The 6,733-nt window shown below is 37.1% G+C and overlaps 1 long non-coding RNA gene across 2 annotated transcripts; it reads right to left on the minus strand.

Annotated features, from left to right (window-relative positions):
* LOC109722475 lies at positions 2,914-4,534 on the minus strand. Of its 2 annotated transcripts, XR_002219482.1 has the most exons (4): positions 4,152-4,534; positions 3,954-4,019; positions 3,070-3,194; positions 2,914-2,966 (listed from the first exon to the last, which is right to left on the minus strand). It is a non-coding gene; the product is annotated as an uncharacterized LOC109722475 (long non-coding RNA). The 2 variants fall into 2 exon arrangements; XR_002219481.1 differs by lacking the exon at positions 2,914-2,966 and having other exon boundaries at positions 2,978-3,194.

Genomic DNA, 6,733 nt, shown 5'->3' on the forward strand with positions numbered 1-6,733 from the left:
TACTAACACTAGACCCAATTATCTTAACTTCCGCCACTAGTCATTGATCATCGTCACTCACGCACCTATATCCTTATGGTCACCGTCCTAAGGTCTCTTAGGTCCTTGCTAAACTTCTCTCTTTTACATGCTCTGATACCACTCCGGTTCTGTCATGCCTCGCAACCGCCAATTTGGTCAGCTCGGGCACGCACCCAGACTGTCGAACGGACAGAGTCTCCCCTGTACCGCCCAAGCCTCAACAACATTATGTACATCTAGTTTTGCCCAAGTAAAACATACAACATACATGATTTTGTGCGAGGATAATAAACAAGAGCAAGAGAGAAATTTAACTAAACTATTACACCCATTCATTTGCTTTTTCATTTACAACTCACCAAAATACAACCATTTGTTCATACATGGTTTCCTCACTACAAGTTCTCTTCAAAATGTAACATATCCCTCACATAATATATATAAGGTATACTAATGCACGGGATGTCACTACTTAGGGCGCTATTCCCTTGCCACAATCCTCGGCCACACCGCTAGGACTGAGATCTGCAAAACAAGGGGTGAGAACTAAAAGAAGTTCCCAATGGGTTCGACCGCCGACCCCACCCGATTTTTCCACTAGGTCTAAGTAGGCATAAGTAGAAAGAAGACGAGAGTAAGAAATGCTAACATATTACTATGCCTCAACAATATAATATAATGAATAAGTAACCATTATGCTTTTGATGTATGTCATTTATATACTTATAACCCAATCATACCGATTAACCCAAAGGTTAAACCCAACTCACAACTAATCCCATAGATGACGAGACACCCAGCTACGCTCATCCGGGATTGTCTGCTGGGTAGATAACGTTAACTCAACATATGACAACTCCAGAGCCCACTGCTTGGGTAGAGCGACCACCACCAAGCCGACAGACACTATGTGAGTACAATCCAATTCTCTAAACTTGAGGATACCCTACGAACTAGGGGCAACAATACTCGGGGATCTATCCATCCCTAACAACTAATATCATGTGTGCTATCAACATCACTAGTCCAAATGTCACCATTTTATGTCACTATGTTGTCTAAGTTCACATTTGGTTCATGGCACTATAGAGATTCCACTGCTCAAGACCCAATCCTTATGCATATACATCTATGTTCCATCTCATATTTTCTACATTTACCATAAGAGCATATAAGGAATGAGTGCATGACACATACTACTCTACAATGCATGAGTTTACATATATATATACATGGCCAATAATAGTAACATAGACATACGAAGAAACTCAACAATTTCGAATAGCACCACCCACCTTAGGTTGACGCTAGGAGGCAAGAAACCGAATCCCGCAATTTATCAACATCGTTTTGACTCGACCCAAGGGTAACAAACACAATTTGGTGTTTTTCTCCAACGGTATGCCGTAGGCTTGTAGGAACCTCGCTTTGAGCCTCCCAACGTGTCGATTTATCCTTCAATTAAGAAATTAAAGAATCAATTTCACCCTAAATCCCATATCTACAAAAATTCTAATTTCAACCCTAGGGTTTCCCTTAACATGGTCAAGAACCAATCACCATGAGAAGCCATGGATCATCCTAGGTTTCTAAACCACAAGAACCCTAAAACACTACAAGAATATTATATATTGGTGGCGAGTAATGTTGCCACCATATAAATAAAAAGTTGCCACCTTTTCAAAATGTGGCGACTTTTAAAGTCGCCACAAGCTGCCACCGAAAGTGTTGCCACTAAATGAAATTGTGGCGAAGTATGAAAAATCGCCACCTTTTTTAAAATAGCATGACGGCATTTTATCGCCACCAAATATGACTTTTAGTGACCATTATTTATCACCACTTTATTAAAGATAGCATGGCGATATTTTGTCGCCACCAAATATGACTTTCAGTGGTAACTATTAATCGTCGCCTTATTAAAGATAGCGTGGTGATATTTGTCGCCATCAAATATGACTTTTTTAGTGGCCCTTACTAGTCGCCACCTTTCATGGAGATAAGGTGGCAATACATTTTTGCCACCAAATATTTACCTTACGTGGCAACCATCACAGTCGCCACCTTAGTTGAAAATAAAGAGGCAACATTTTGTCGCCACCAATTGTGCAATAAATGGCCACCAATAATAAAAAGATAATAAACTAAATATAAAAATATACAGCTTATATTTTATAAACAGAACATATACAAAATAACAAACAAAATATTAAAGTAAACAAAATTATTCTTTTAGCAATAATTTAAAAGGCTAATTAACATCTGATCTACAACAGCTTAAAAATAAAATAATAGCAAAATCAATTTAAAGGCAATAGAGTATAATATTCGATATACAGTTCATTCCTGACTCTCTCAACTTTGAAAATAGAAAATACTTAAAAAATGATAAAAAAAAAATGCTTCGGCTCCTATTTCAAATGCAATTCATTTTCTGCAACAAACAAAAGAAAGAAAAGCAAATTATATAAATTAAACAATCTACAAGCCTGCATGCATAATAAAGTACCTGACAGGCATATTTTCTAGATACACAATTTTTTTCTATTCTTTGAATGCCTGCAAAATAGATGAACCATAATTCTAAAACTACCATCCCAGAAACAGAAAAATGATTGTAGCAGGACCACAATATCACTAAATGCCAACTAACTAAATATTACTGTAATCAAGCTGAGAAAACCTAGACATATTCCAAGATAGATATTCAAGACAACTGCTTGATGTTAAGCTACCGTGAACAAATAATATGAAATCGATTTTACTTGTAGAAGCACGGTTTAGTCCCATTAGAATTGCAGCAACAAATCATACCTTAAACCTTATATCTACTCATCTCATTCTATGTGTTAAAGAAACAAATAAAATGCAAACCTTGCAATGACTGTTAAACTTCTTGGCAAGGTTGTCTAGGAGCTAGTTGAGGCCCTCCCCTCTTTGTGAACCTACAACCAGTTAAAGTAATATGCTTTAAATTAGAAATGAAATCTATAGATACATACCGGCAATAGTAGCAGAATTGAACAAATGAAATCTATAGATACATACCGGCAATAGTAGCAGAGCACCTATTAACTGGAAGGATTTGAAAAATTGCTTGATTAGGTCCAGGCAAAACTTCTTGTCTATAGATACATCATTTGCACAAAACTTCTTGTCTACATGGAAACAGTCTTCGCTATGCATGCACGCCATTGGGATACAAAGCATACAATAATTTATCAAAATAGGATATACACATCCTACTGTTACAACCATCAACCACATGACTCACACTACAATAACCAGCAGCATAATTGATAATATTTCCTCCGAACCCCACAGACATGACAAGCCCTCCAATCTCCGAATACATCGAACATATCACTCCAGTCACCACAATCAAAATACAAATCATCTCCATTCTCTGGTTCCTTTACATAAAAGCATTTTTTTTAAATCCGAGATCACAAGAAAAGAGATAACTATTCTAAAACAAAACCATTACATAAAACCGATTATCATGATCCAGGCACAATGAAAGGAAACTTAAGTAACCAAAATAAATCGGTACATATATCCAAATTAACAACGTGAATCCATGACTGAACATAAAACAACCCAACTCTACATATATACATATATGTATATATACATATATATAAAACAAGTTATTTGCCTACTTGTCATGTGTCATAACCAATAATACGAGGTCTATAATCAGGTACCAGTGATACTACCAGTCGAGAATCATAGTCAATATGAACATGTCTACCAGGATGCATGATAACGATCACAAGAAGTGAGGCAGTTTAAGGGCGATGTAATCACAACAACAGGTAATAAGGCTAGTAAAGAACGATACTAAATATGTAAGCATGGGTAGAGTATCAGGTAGAATAAGAAAATGTCAACCAAGTGATTCTGTACCAATGCTGAATCGAATCACCCACCTATACTTCAAAGTTGCTCGAGTCTTCGATTCATTCCAAGTCCACGACTACTACCGTTGCCTGGACCTAATCAAGCACACAAGTGTTATACCGAGCCTCTAGTTAGCACACAGACTTCTCCTATTCAGACAACATATGCCTGATTGATATTAGCTTTAATAAATGCAATTCTAAGAAGACAGAGACAAGCTTGCAAACCTGAAATTAATTAATATTAGCTTATTCATCTAAACTATCATTGATATTAAGCAAATCAATATTCAACTCATCAGCATCTATAGTAATCCCTTCTGTATCATTTCGTATTAACTCAAACCCATCATCTTCATCCTCAATGTTCATGTATCCACAAGAATTTCCAATTATCTCAGCTTCTTGGATGATCTATACCCATTGCATTCTACAATTTTTCCTCAAGCATCTAGTCTCCACTGTTTGAGTGTTAAAAGCTTTCTTCCTTCCTTCCCGCCATGTGATTATTTCCCGCGCTACCGGCAACCCCACCACCGCCGCAGAAGAAGAGGCAGAGCAATGGCGATGGAGCAGCTTCTGAGCATGGGCTTCTCCGAAGAGCTCGCCTCGGAGGCACTATTGATGTAAATTCAAGCGATGTAAGTAGGATGTTAAATTGCAGACTAATTTTGAGGTAAAATTACTCACAAGTTCAAGAGCGTCAGACGAAAATTGGTCAAGCGAAGGACGGAAGGTAGAAAAGGTTGAACATGAATCACGCAAGTTCCTGCTTCCCTTCTCGATCTGTATTGCATCTTGAATGGCAACTTCAACTTCTTGCATACTTGGTCTCAAAGCTCCCCGAAGCTCAACACTAAGAACTGCACATTTGGCAACCCTCCAAACAGACTCTATTTTGAATGCACCATTGAGGGATGGATCTATGACGCTTGCTATGTCGCCCTTACAAATCAATGACCTTGCCTGCAAAGGAAAAAAAAAGTTTTCAATAAATGCAGTATCATCAATGCATAGAATGCAAATACAGACCCAGTGAACAATATTTCTACACTGATTCTTAAGTTTCAAGAATACCAGTAACATTCCCCTTTTAACAAAATAGTAGGAAGAATACGGGGCGCACTTTAAAGTTCACAGACCAAAGGTTCTGTGACTAGTAGAGCAATCTACCCTTTTGGTTTAAGATGTAAATCTACTCATTTAGAAAATAAGTTCCGTTGATGAGGCTAAACCACAAATCATGCAAAGGAAAATTGCGTCAGCTGCATTCGTATTAAGGAATAAAAGAGTCTTAAAAATTGAGATGCAAACCCAGTGAACGATGTTCCACTTAGCACCATAATCTTCAACAGATATATGCTTTCTTCCTGAGATGAGCTCTAGCAGTACTACTCCAAAGCTATACACATCGCTCTTATCTGTCAACTACTGACTAGCATAGTACCTATTGAAAAGTAGGAACTTGTCAGCGGATAAATAAATAAAATATAAGAAAAGCAAATTGTACTGGGGATGATATTAGTCGGAAATAAGAAAATCTTACTCAGGATCGAGATAACCAACTGTTCCACAGGCAACGCTCGACCCATGTGAGATCCTACAAAAGAGGGTACATGCTGGGTAGGCTACATAAAACTATAGATTATTCCTACAAGCCCATGATATTTAGTTCGTTTTGTTTTGGCATGGTGCTAATTTTCAAACTGACTAGAATTATGAATCATAATCATTTTGTTTTATCTTAGAAGTTTTTCAAGGTACATTGTCATTTTCATAGTAGTACATTTTTATCATCATTTTTTTGTAGTAGTACATTTTAATTATCATTTTTATAGTAGCACATTTTTATCATCATATTCCTGTCAAGTACTTAAGTAAGAGTAACTTTCTAGTGGTGCAAGGAACTGATATTTTTCTCGTTCTTCTGTTTTTTCACCTTTTCTTGCTTTTCTCTTAAACAAGTTCTCTTGTGTCGATATACCTTCGCAGGAGGCTGAAAGCGAGAAGCTAAATAACAAACAACTTAAGCTGGTTGAGGATAACCGCGAGTTACTTAGCCAGAATAAGAAGTTAGCGGAAGAATCTTCTTATGCGAAAGAACTTGCATCTGCTGCCGCTGTTGAGCTTAAAAATTTGGCCGAGGAAGTTACCAAGCTCTCATTGGAAAATGCAAGACTAGAAAAAGAACTTGTGGTCGCGCAGGATATGGCACATTCTCGGGCTGGTAATAATAAACTAGGGAGAAAAAGTCGACCAGCCAGTAGGGGTAGAGAAGCTGGTAGCTCAATTCATGATGATACAGAGAGCTTTAGTCTTGATTTAGAGGATGTGAAGATGGAGCTTCAGGCTAGGAAACAGAGAGAAGCAGTTTTAGAAGCCACTTTAGCTGAAAAAGAGCTTCTGGAAGAGGAATACAAGAGGAAATTTGACGAGGCAAAGAAAAGAGAACTTGCCTTAGAGAATGATTTAGCAGGCTTGTGGGTTCTTGTCAATTATCATATGTTACTGCACTCTAAAGTTTATCTTTGGCATTTTGTACCTGTTGTCTCTGACTTGCTTCTTGGTACTGTTTCTTGTCATTTATATTATGCTAGTTCAACAATATTCTTTATGTCAAATAAACTTTGCTTCAAATTTATTTCCATTCAAATCTCATTTTATGTTAGAAAGATGAACAAAGTTAACATTTAACACAAGCAATCACCATTTGTATGTTTTGATCATTAAGTAGCAAGCTAATAGCTTTTATTGTCTTTTGTTGCTAATTTTGCTAACTTTGCTTTCTTCTACTTCAGTTTTCTACCTGA

Source organism: Ananas comosus, linkage group 16, assembly GCF_001540865.1.
Source record: "Ananas comosus cultivar F153 linkage group 16, ASM154086v1, whole genome shotgun sequence".
Classification (NCBI taxonomy): Eukaryota; Viridiplantae; Streptophyta; class Magnoliopsida; order Poales; family Bromeliaceae; genus Ananas; species Ananas comosus.